The following is a 10980-nucleotide window of genomic DNA, read 5'->3' on the forward strand; positions in this document are numbered from 1 at the left end:
TGTCTAAACTTTGTTCTAATGGGCAGCTATTAGAACAAAACTTGATGTCCGCAGCTTGATTGGTTATTTAACTACGAACCACATTTCCTTTGAATTGTGTTCATATGCAGTAGCAGTTCTGTTAATGAGGACATAAACTACCAATTGATTGTATCTGATGTTCTCTCTATATTTATATTTTAGTTATTTATACAATTTGTAACAATATTATTTTCTGATTTTTATAAAAAGTGACTTTATCATTGTTAACTCAACATATTTCAAGAAGGTGAAAATCAGACTTAGTATTCCATAATTTAAAAATCTCTCAAAGTATGATTTACTATAAGACTTTAATTCGTTTGCATTTGCTTCCTGTTTTCTGAACAGTCTTTGTGACTGAACAAGCCCATTTAACGACAGGGACTGTATAAATATATAGAGAGATGGTATTAACTGTCACAGATTTTACCATAATGATATTACTGAGGCATATATCCCTTTAAAATCTCTCTGTCGGTGTGGGCAAGGATCAGTGAGCAGGTGAAAAGCCAGTTAAACTGATCCACTCCTTTTAAAATGTGTGAGTGTGTTTGGTCAGTACTGGTAAACACTGATGATGAGGAGCCTGAATATGAGGTTAAGCGGATAATACCGCTATAGGTTAGAGACAAATGCTAATAGGGTCGTGCTTGATACCATGGGTTCAATACCTCTTTTGCATTTGTGGTTCTATTTTTCATTCATTGCAAACAAAAATATCAACTTAATCATTTGAGTGAAAAGTTGAATCTTTGGAAAATGTCCTTGAATGTCAAACTATCTCAGTATTTGGTTCGTCCCTCTTCTGCTTTCATGACAGCATTGCACTGGCTGCATGGACTCCACAAGTTAGCGTAAAACCCGCTGACTCATGTTATCCCAGCCTGATTTGACAGTGTTCCACAAAGCTTCTTGTGATGTCACAGAGTGCTCAGCTTTCTCAGTCTTCAACTGCCCCATACATGTTGAATGTGGTTGAGGTCAGGGGACTGTGGAGGACAGTCCTTCGCCACAAACACCAAACCTTTGCAAAGAAGACCAAGGAGTCCTGACTGTTATGGACTTTTACATTACATTGGATTAACAACACATTTAGAAGTAAATGTGTTCAAAAGTAAGTTCAAAAGTAAAAAGTATAAATGGAGTTGGAACAGAAAACCCTATTTTTGCTGCACTATATGAAATAAGTTTTCTCATTGGCCTAGAAGATGCCAGAACAAATACTGATAATAAGTGTCAGAACAACTCTCCATAAACATCATCCATCACTCTCATACCATGTTTGCAGCACCAGGCAGCAGTCTGCTCATTGAGAATCACTGCTGGCTGGTTGGTGGTAATGTCCTGCTCTGCTCCAGTGTGAACCTAATGCCAAACAGCTTACAACAAGACTTGTGTTTTTATCTGTCCTTGTTTACATGTTCAACTTTTTGGTGAATGATAGAAATAAATGAGATTTGTCTTCCTGTGGAGCACCTTTGGCGTATCTAAGCAACAACAAATACATGTGCTAAAGATTTCTTGTTAAAAAGTCATATATCATTATTTAGTTTGTCATATCACATCCAGTGATATAGAATGTTTTGGGTTATTTAGCTACCTTAATGAGAGACTGTGATTGGACGTGAAAGGATACTTTTGTAAAGTGCCATTTAGTTTTTTGTTTGTTTTTTTCCACTTCTCATCTGGATGAATGAAACTATTCAAATGTTCCAGTGCATGTGGTCAGTATAATGATCAGCTGTGCAAGGAATTATCAAAACATCTCTGGAGGAACCTCACTTCCTTTAAATGAGTCCCGCTGTGCACACGAGGACAGTGTCACTCAGTGTTGTCAAGCTTAACCTTTTACCTGCTGTACTGTTCTCAGATGATGTGGTGCTTTGCCTTGATAGATCTTTCTTTTTTTTTTTTTTTTTAAATAAAGCAGACATAGACCTCCCCTCTGGTCTCCAGTCAGTCATTTAGTCTGATCAGCTCAAAGTTGGCTTCATATAACACTGTAGTTGTGGTTCAGGCTTTTCTCTATCAGCCTGACCTGTTTAATGAAACAGCCCTTAGTCTACTGATGTCTTTATATTCTATTAACTCAATGAATTAATGTTAAACCATGCAGCAACAACACCTACCACTCAACAAGTTGGGTAACAACTGTCTCCACTTCATAATGCAGAGATATTAATTAACATACTTAATATTATTTGACGTGAACTCATTTTATCACAAAACTTTTTCACCTTTACTTGATGTGGAATGTTAATATTATTACAGGTCCAAGCAGCAACAGTGTTGGAACCCTGTTGTTTATGTTTGCATCATCATTATTATTGTTGTTGTTGTTATTTGGATTATTATTATAACTTTAATTGTGTGTGAACAATACCATCAAAGGTGCAAAGGCCAAATTTCAAGGTTCAAAGATTTATGAGATAGATAACAAAGACATCTGTCAACCACAGAAGGGCGCTGTGATAAAAGCAAATGTGTTTTGGTTCATTACTCACTAAACGTACATCACATGATGATTTTGTACATAGCATACTAACAAGACATATGACCTCATTCTCTCAAACACTTTCTTACAGAAAGAAGCTCCAAAATAAAAAGACATAATAAGCACATCCAGTATGAGCTGCTGATTCATCATGGAATATTACTTGCTAATTCAACGATAAAGGGCTAAGTAACATGATTTTTCCAAGTAACACATTAAGGGGTCTCTATCCCACTGAGCAGAAACATATCCAAAAATGTCAGTTCAACATCTTTGCCGACACTGAAAAGACGTCCAATGAAGAGCCAGAATGAAAGTTTTTGTGACTTCCTCTCAAAGTTTACTTTTGATGACTAAGTGACATCCTTACTGGGAAAAAATAAAGTTTTTACAGTGTAATTTTAGACATCTTTTCAACTTCAGCTACAAATGTCTAAGAACTCTTTTTATGATGGCCAAATTTTACCCCAAGCAGCAAAAGCTACAGGGTGAATATGAACCCTGAACCTCAACAGCTGGCACTTTACCAAGTGAGCTACAAGGTTCAGGGTCAAAATCCATGTCACAAAAACTCTCATTCTGCTGTAAGCTTCCTGTCCGTTTTGCAGTTAGCAATCCTCTCCCTCCTCTCTATGTCACCACACTTGCACAACTTCTCTTCGTTTTTCGAGGCAGCTTGCTTTGCCTATTTCTCTTTCTGTTTTTCATCACTTCACCTGTTGGGTAGTAGAAGCCATCACCAGGAGCGCTGGAATTGGAAGCGTTTCTTGTTCAGACATTTCTGTGATTAAGTTACCAGAACAGGAGGATCCTGATCGCTGCCTTTTCCCCGAGCAGACAGGACTGCCTCTTTAAGGGGTTCTCTGTCCTGAACGGATGAAGTGGGCAGGGATACCTCAGAATGTATTTTCTCTTTTACTGTATGAGCAGAGAGACTAACCAAACTCGTAAAGATACGTGTCCACAGGGGCATCATTTGATGCGAAGACATGGCCAAATGTACTGGCTGCACCTGATTGGACGAATGCCACTCATGGGCCGCTGCTCTGGGATTTCATACTGGACTTGACATGACGGCTCACTTGGAAACTTTCTTTTGTATTACAAAAACAGCCCAGAAAAAACATTTTCAGGTCCAGGTCCAGTCCAGTAAATCCATCCAGTTCTGATTGCATGGTAGGGATCCGATCTGTCAGTCAGGTCTCTGTGAAGTATAACAGGCTGCTTTGACGGAAAGCTCAGTGCCAGCTCAGTGTTTGCATGGTGCCCATAATCACTGAGGGTAGAACGGGTTTGTTGCGTTGCAGCCTGTTTCTGAGTCATGTGCCGCCTCTCTGACCTCTTTTTCTTGGTCCCATTTCGATAGGTAGATGTAGGGAGATCTGTTCCATCACAGCTGGGCCGAAGTTGATAGAGCTCTTAATAAGAAGATGGATGAGATTTGCCCCGAGATGCTGAAGGCTCTGGACATTGTTGGGTTGTCATGGTTGACACGTCTTTTCAGTGCCGCGTGGAGGTCAGGGATGGTACCTCTGGTTCCCATTTTCAAAAAGGGGGACCAGAGGGTGTGCTCCAATTATCGGGGTATTACACTGCTCAGCCTCCCTGGGAAAGTTTATTCCAGGGTGCTGGAAAGGAGGGTCCGTCCGATCGTCAAACCTCTGATTCAGGAGGAACAACGCGGATTCCGTCCAGGCCGTGGAACAGTGGATCAGCTCTTCACCCTTGCAGGCTTGCTGGGGGGATCATGGGAGTTTGCCCATCCAGTCGTCATGTGTTTTGTGGACTTGGAGAAGGCCAACGACCGGGTCCCCCCTGGAGTATTGTGGGGGGTACTGAGGGATCATAGGGTACCGGGGCCGTTGGTGTGAGCTATCCGGTCCTTGTACGACCAAAGTGAGAGTTGTGTCCGTATACTCGGCACAAAGTCGAATACGTTTCCAATGGGTGTTGGACTCCGCCAGGGCTGCCCCTTGTCTCCGATCCTGTTTGTGATATTCATGGACAGGATCTCAAGGCACAGCCACTGTGAGGAGAGTCCGGTATGGGAACCTCAGAATTGCATCTTTGCCTTTTGCGGATGATGTGGTTCTGTTGGCTTCCTCAGCCCGTGACCTCCAGCAGGCATTGGGGCGGTTCGCAGCCGAATGTGATGCGGTCAGGATGAGGGTCAGCACCTCTATGTCTGAGGCCATGGTTCTCTGCTGGAAAACGGTGGATTGCCCTCTCCGGTTGGGGAGTGAGCTCCTGACCCAAGCAAAGGAGTTTAAGTATCTCGGGGTCTTGTTCATGAGTGATGGGAGAATGGAGCATGAGGTGGACAGATGGCTTGGTGCGGCGTCTGCAGTATTGCGGGCGTTGTACCGGACCGTCGTGGTGAAGAGGGTCCATCTATGTTCCAACCCTCACCTATGGTCACGAGCTGTGGGTAGTGACCGAAAGAACGAGATTGCGGACACAAGCGGCCAAAATGAGTTTTCTCCATAGAGTGGCTGGGCTCAGCCTTAGGGATAAGGTGAGAAGCTCAGACATCCGGAGGGAGCTTGGTGTAGAGCCGCTGCTCCTTCACGTCGAGTGGAGCCAGTTGAGGTGGTCCGGGCATCTGATCAGGATGCCTCCTGGGTGCCTCCCCTTGGAGGTTTTCCGGGCACGTCCAACTGGGAGGAGACCCCGGGGCAGACCCAGAACCCGCTGGAGAGATTACATATCTCATCTGGCCTGGGAACGCCTCGGGATCCTCCCGGAGGAGCTGGAAAGTGTTGCTAGGGAGAAGGAGGTCTGGAGCTCCCTACTGAGCCTGCTGCCACCGCGACCCAACCCCGGATAAGCGGAGGAAGATGAATGAATGAATGAATGAACATCCACAGAGCCCCTTTAAAACATATTTCAAATGTTATCACTCTGTGCTTTGTACTATGTGCCCCATATTCAGCATGACACATGCGATGCAAAGTGGCCAAACAGTGGCAAATTTTCAAATATTCAGTGATATAGAATTCCTCCTTGGTTTCAAATATTTGTCCAGAATAGTGTCATGTCAAATGTGGTTGAAAATCATCCGATATTTCATATCTGAGGGCTAGCTCAGGGCCTTAAAAGTATACTTGGTAATGTTGGAGAGCTAGCGAGAAGGTAATGGCTGCGGCCTGCAGGAAGGCGGGGCTGGACGGTCCAGCCCCGCCTACCATCTTAGGATCCGTGTGCCAGTTCCGGTTGATGTTTGCCAACCGCCATTAAAGAAGAAGAAGAAGAAGAAGAAGAAGAAGAAGAAGAAGAAAAAGAAGAAAAAGAAGAAAAAGAAAAAGAAAAAGATGTCATCGGTGAGTGTTAAATGTTAAAGCCTTATTCAGATGTAATGACAAGTAAAATAAGCTTTATTGCAGAGAATTGTTGTTACGTTATGAAGCTAAACTGTGGTACAAAGTCAATGCAAAGATGCGGGGCCCCGAGCACCGAGCGTTAGCCCCAGTTAGCTCAACAATAGAAGCTGGCTTTTTTCGCTTGTTGTGTCGTTCCGAGCCGGGTCTGCTCCCCGAGCTCTGTACCACCATACCGCTGTACACGCATACAGAGACCGGACAATAAAGCAGAGTGCTTGGAGAATGTGTGAATGTTAATTGTGTTGATTTTATAAGCTGAATCGGCTGCCAGTATTGTTGCCGATAGCATTAACCAGAGGTGGGAATTGTGGAGTCATCGAGTCATCTCCATGCGATGTATTTAACCTAAGTTGTGCATGAATTTGCATCTAATGATCTTTGTCTTTTGATATGGTTGTCTCAGCAGCACGCCACCCATTTATCTGCAGAGGATCCAGATATCCCTTTGGCGGACACATATTACTGTCCATGTTGCTATTACATGTCGACTGAAAGACATGCAATACTTTACCACCTGAAAAACCATTTAAAGTTGGCAGTGCCTCATGAAGGTACGGTCTGAACAAACTGAAGATAACATTATATTATTGAGAGAAAACTTGTATATCGCCTTTCCCCTCCTTATCAAGCATGTGGTTTTGTTTGTGGACTGTGTTTGAGGTTGTCAGTAAACAATACTGAGCATTAGATAATGAGAAAAAGAAAATCTTCTCATACACTTCATGAGTTCAGCTCTACTTGTTGGCTCTGGGATGTTCGGCACATAGACAGGAACTTTTTCTGTAAGTAGAGGAAACTGGTTTAAATACAAACTCATGCTTGCATATAGAGTATGAATAAGGTAGGGAATGATTCAAGCCCATTACCTGCATTTGTCTTCTCATTCTTGCTGGGTTCTATTTTCTTCCCTAAAAAGGTTAAGGTCAAAGGTTAAACTGCAAAGATGTGAAGAGCCGTTTCCTGTTTCAGTCAATTCATGTTCATTTCATTCTGTTGTTAAATAAAATACTGTTCTTAAATCGTTCATGGCGTATCTCCCACATTTGTCATGGCCGAAGAGCCAGGTTATGACGGCAGCTGCAGAGTTTTGTTCTTATCCTAGGTTTTTTCCCTGCCCATATGTATCTGGATGATGATTTGTCCCATTCCCAAAACTGTTCATCTACAGGTATTGAGTGAAAAAGGCATCGTTTTTACCATGGATGTTAAATCCAGGTTCCAATCATATTGATCAAAGGACACTCAAAGCTTGGTATTGCAATAGCAGTTATAAGTTCAATTTTTTATGTTGTGGTCCCTGTTGTACTACAATAAAAAATATTTTCATGGATAAGATACATTTTAGTATCTTTAATCAACTAAACTACCAACTAAATAGGTATTCGTCATGGTTTGCCCACTTGAAGATGAAAAGGAGTCATTGTAGGAATAGTGATAAAGAGAGCAAGTAGAGAATAAACAATACCTTCCATTTAGTTTTATAGATGACAACATTTATGTATGTTGAAAAGAAAATTACGAAGTCCTACAGTTTGCAGGTGTCGTAAATGCAGCAAGTTTCATAGAAGTCCGAAATCCCCACTATCCTGAACGAAGCACGACTAAGGTACAGGAGCCGATGTGGGCGGGGCTGGACCATCCAACCCGTGGCGCAGCCGGATGTGGGCGGGGCTGGACCGTCCAACCCGTGTCGCAGCCGTTAGTACTTGGAGCTAGCAAGATTTGAAAGTGGCACCTCGTCTAAGCTCCACCCCCTTCTCCCCCTCCCGTCAGGAGCTGGGTCTGTCTGTGGCCTGCAAGAGAGAGGCGTGTCGAGTAGGGGGCGTGCCGTGTAGTGACGTCATTACACGGCACGCCCCCTACACAAGGGAAAATCACGTTGAACCACGCGAGATGTCAAATGAGACCCGCCAAAACCTAAACCAAACCGGAAGTGAACCAAACGTAAAAGAAGAAGAATGTCCGACCGTATGCAGACTGTAAGTGTCAGCGTAATTTATTTAATAAACAAATAAATGTATATAATATATAGTTGTATTCAGCGATGGACTAAGCAAGTAAGATATTTATTCATAGTATTAAATATAAGCGGAGAAACAAAACGAGGCCGGCCCGTTGCTGTTTAAACTCAGCAAAATGCATCTCGCAAAATGGGGTAACGTTAGCAAAGTTTCAGAGGGTGAATCTAAGCTAGTGGGTGTTGTAACGTAGCCAGCAATGTGATGAAATGTAACTTACAAATTGTGACTCTGCTATAATATTAACGTGCTCATTGAAAAACATTATTCTCAGCGTGGTCTATTGCAGCAGTTTAAAATGAGTAATAGCATACTTTTGATTATTATGACCAGGTCGACGTTGACATGAACGGCCATATCAGTAATTGAGAGCTTGTCCACAAGCATTTGTGTTGTACCATTAGTTTGGTTGAAGTTATTGTTCAAATTTACATTCAAACACGTACTTCCTACAGTCACAAAAGTTACAGTTTCTTAATGAATAAATGCACATCACCCTGAACAGATGAACAGGCCATAAACAGCCACCCTGCTAGCTTACTAAATATTATGTATAAAGAAGTGAACTAATACAGTGCAGAGAAAGCCATTTGTATGGGTTTCTACTGAGGGTTTAACTATGTGCCATCAGGTTTTTGTCAAGGTAACAGAAATTATTTGGCCAAACTGGATCATGAGGTTACATCCATGTGTTTTTGATAGAGTTGTGTGCACAAATAAAAAAAAACCTTTTATGTTTGCTTTCAGCTCCATCCAACCATCATCATTGATGGTAATAAACCTCAGGTGGTTTCCACAGATCAAACACATGCATGTGTTATCTGTTTGAAAAAGGGAGAATATGCAAATATTGTTGCACACATTCAGTGCCACGAAAGGGCAGCTGTTCGTCATGGAGGTATGTTTTAATTTCAAATCCAGAGACGTCCATGCAGGTGTTGTGCAATGTTGTAAATTTGTTCTTTATTTAAGGTCGGTAGTTTATACCAATGTGTGCATGAATGTTGTTGGTATATATATATAAGAATTTCATGCACAAATTGTTTGTAAATCCAATTTCTATTTGTTTGCAGGTTATAAAATGTACAGGTGCCTGCGAGGCTGTGTCAAAACGCCACATCACCATTGCTGTTATTGTGGCCGCACAGTCACCAGACAGGATTTATTCATATGTCATGTCAAAACCTGCAGCAATACTTTAGGTATTCCTTTGTTTAGATATTTTTTATATTTTAACATTTACATGCAAATTCATTTCTCACAGTTTTCAGTTAAAATATGTTTGCTTTGTCTCTCTGGCCTCCATTAATACTGCAGCCTCCTCCATCTCTGCAGTCTCCCCTCTTTCTGCAGCTGCCAGCGGGTCTCCAACTTCCAGCGTCTCTACTGCTGCCCATGCCTCAGTCATCCTATCATCCTATCTAGGTGACAGTTCACACCCTGGCTGAACAATGTGACCTGACAGTGCCAGAGGCTGTAGCCAGGTTCAAAAGGGGACCAAAATATGAACCATGGTAAGATTAATATGTAAAGAATTGATGATGGACATATTTCAATGTGTAATGCAACATGTAATTGAAAACCTTTTTTAATGTTTGTTCTTTTATTGACAGTGAATTGAAAATGATGGAGAAAGCCTTGGTCCGGCACTTATCAGAGGAGGCAACTGTGAAGCTCCAAGCTTTCAAGGCCAAAATGGAAATAGCCCTCTCCTCTGAGGCATTTCTCAGCCGGCTATAAGAGAAAAAACACAATAAATTGTGTGAGAAGCCTTGAAATGTTTTGTATTTTTTTTCTATGTATTATATAGTTTGTTTTTGTAGAACATATTCAGTTTCTACATTTCAGAGCCATTCACATGACATGAATTCATAAAAAAAACATACATACATAAAGTACCAGATTCCAAATTAATGTGATAAGATCTCCCTCTCATTTGACAGACCAAAAACAGTAGTGATGAATGGCTACTTGTCACAAAACGGCCATGACAAAGGAGGGAGATACACGCCGTGATTGGATTTTGTGTGTGTGGTCTGTATAATCAGTGATGTGAGTGCATGGGTGTAGGAGTATGTGTGGTGTTGTAGGGTGGAATAAAGGAATCAGAATGCCAAACAAAGACCAAGAGGTGTTGCAGGTAGGAGAGAGGGCCAATAACTGGGCTCCAGGAGAATGTTGTAGGCCCACAGCTTCCCAGAGCCCGGGTTGTGCCAATGCTGCTGACAACCCTGCTGATGTCGAGAGAAAGCAAGGGAGCAGCACTGCTCTCTCCTCAGTAACCTACAGAATGGAGTGATTCATAAATGAATTCCCCATTAAGGAGTCATCACATTCTTTTACTTTTGTAATTTACTACTTTCACATTTATAATGGTCTACCATAGGCCCCTTTTTTCAAATAAATCTACATATTAAATCCTGCCTTAAAAAAGTCTTTTCCCACTTAAGGAAATAATAATAATGATAATATTTGTACGCTTTTGAATATATTTATTATAGGGCAAAAACGTTGCTTGTGCAGCTGGAACATGCTCAAACTGTATTAGTAGTTGCTTGGGTTCATATCCCTTTAAGAACCGTGTGTAGGGCGTGTCTTGTAGTGACGTCACTACACGACACGCCCCCTACTCGACACGCCTCTCTCTTGCAGGCCGCAGACGGATACACTTGCCCGTCAGTGCTCCGTCCAAAGCCCCGCCCCCACAAACTTGAACGCGCATCAGACAGTCCGTCAGCAGGGCAGAGGAGAGCCGTTAGCATTGGGCTAATACAAGCTACAAAAGTAGCTAAGTTGGCTAACGTTACATATTTCATGAAAATAACAAATCCCCCCGAAGCAAAACAAATAATTACCTGTCCAACAGAAAGACAGCAACCTCTGCATCACTTCTGGAAGTGCTACCTTTGGCTGCATTTTCTCTGCCATTGTTCTCTCCTGCTAACGGTGCTCTTCTTCTTCTGTTGTTTTATGGCTGTTGGCAAACAACTGTTAGGTGTGCATTACCGCCACCTTCTGACCTGGAGTGTGTATCTCCTGCTAACTCCATATGGAGTGTGCTGAATAT

Source organism: Pagrus pagrus (assembly GCF_965226575.1).
Source record: "Pagrus pagrus genome assembly, chromosome: 16".
Taxonomy (NCBI): Eukaryota; Metazoa; Chordata; class Actinopteri; order Spariformes; family Sparidae; genus Pagrus; species Pagrus pagrus.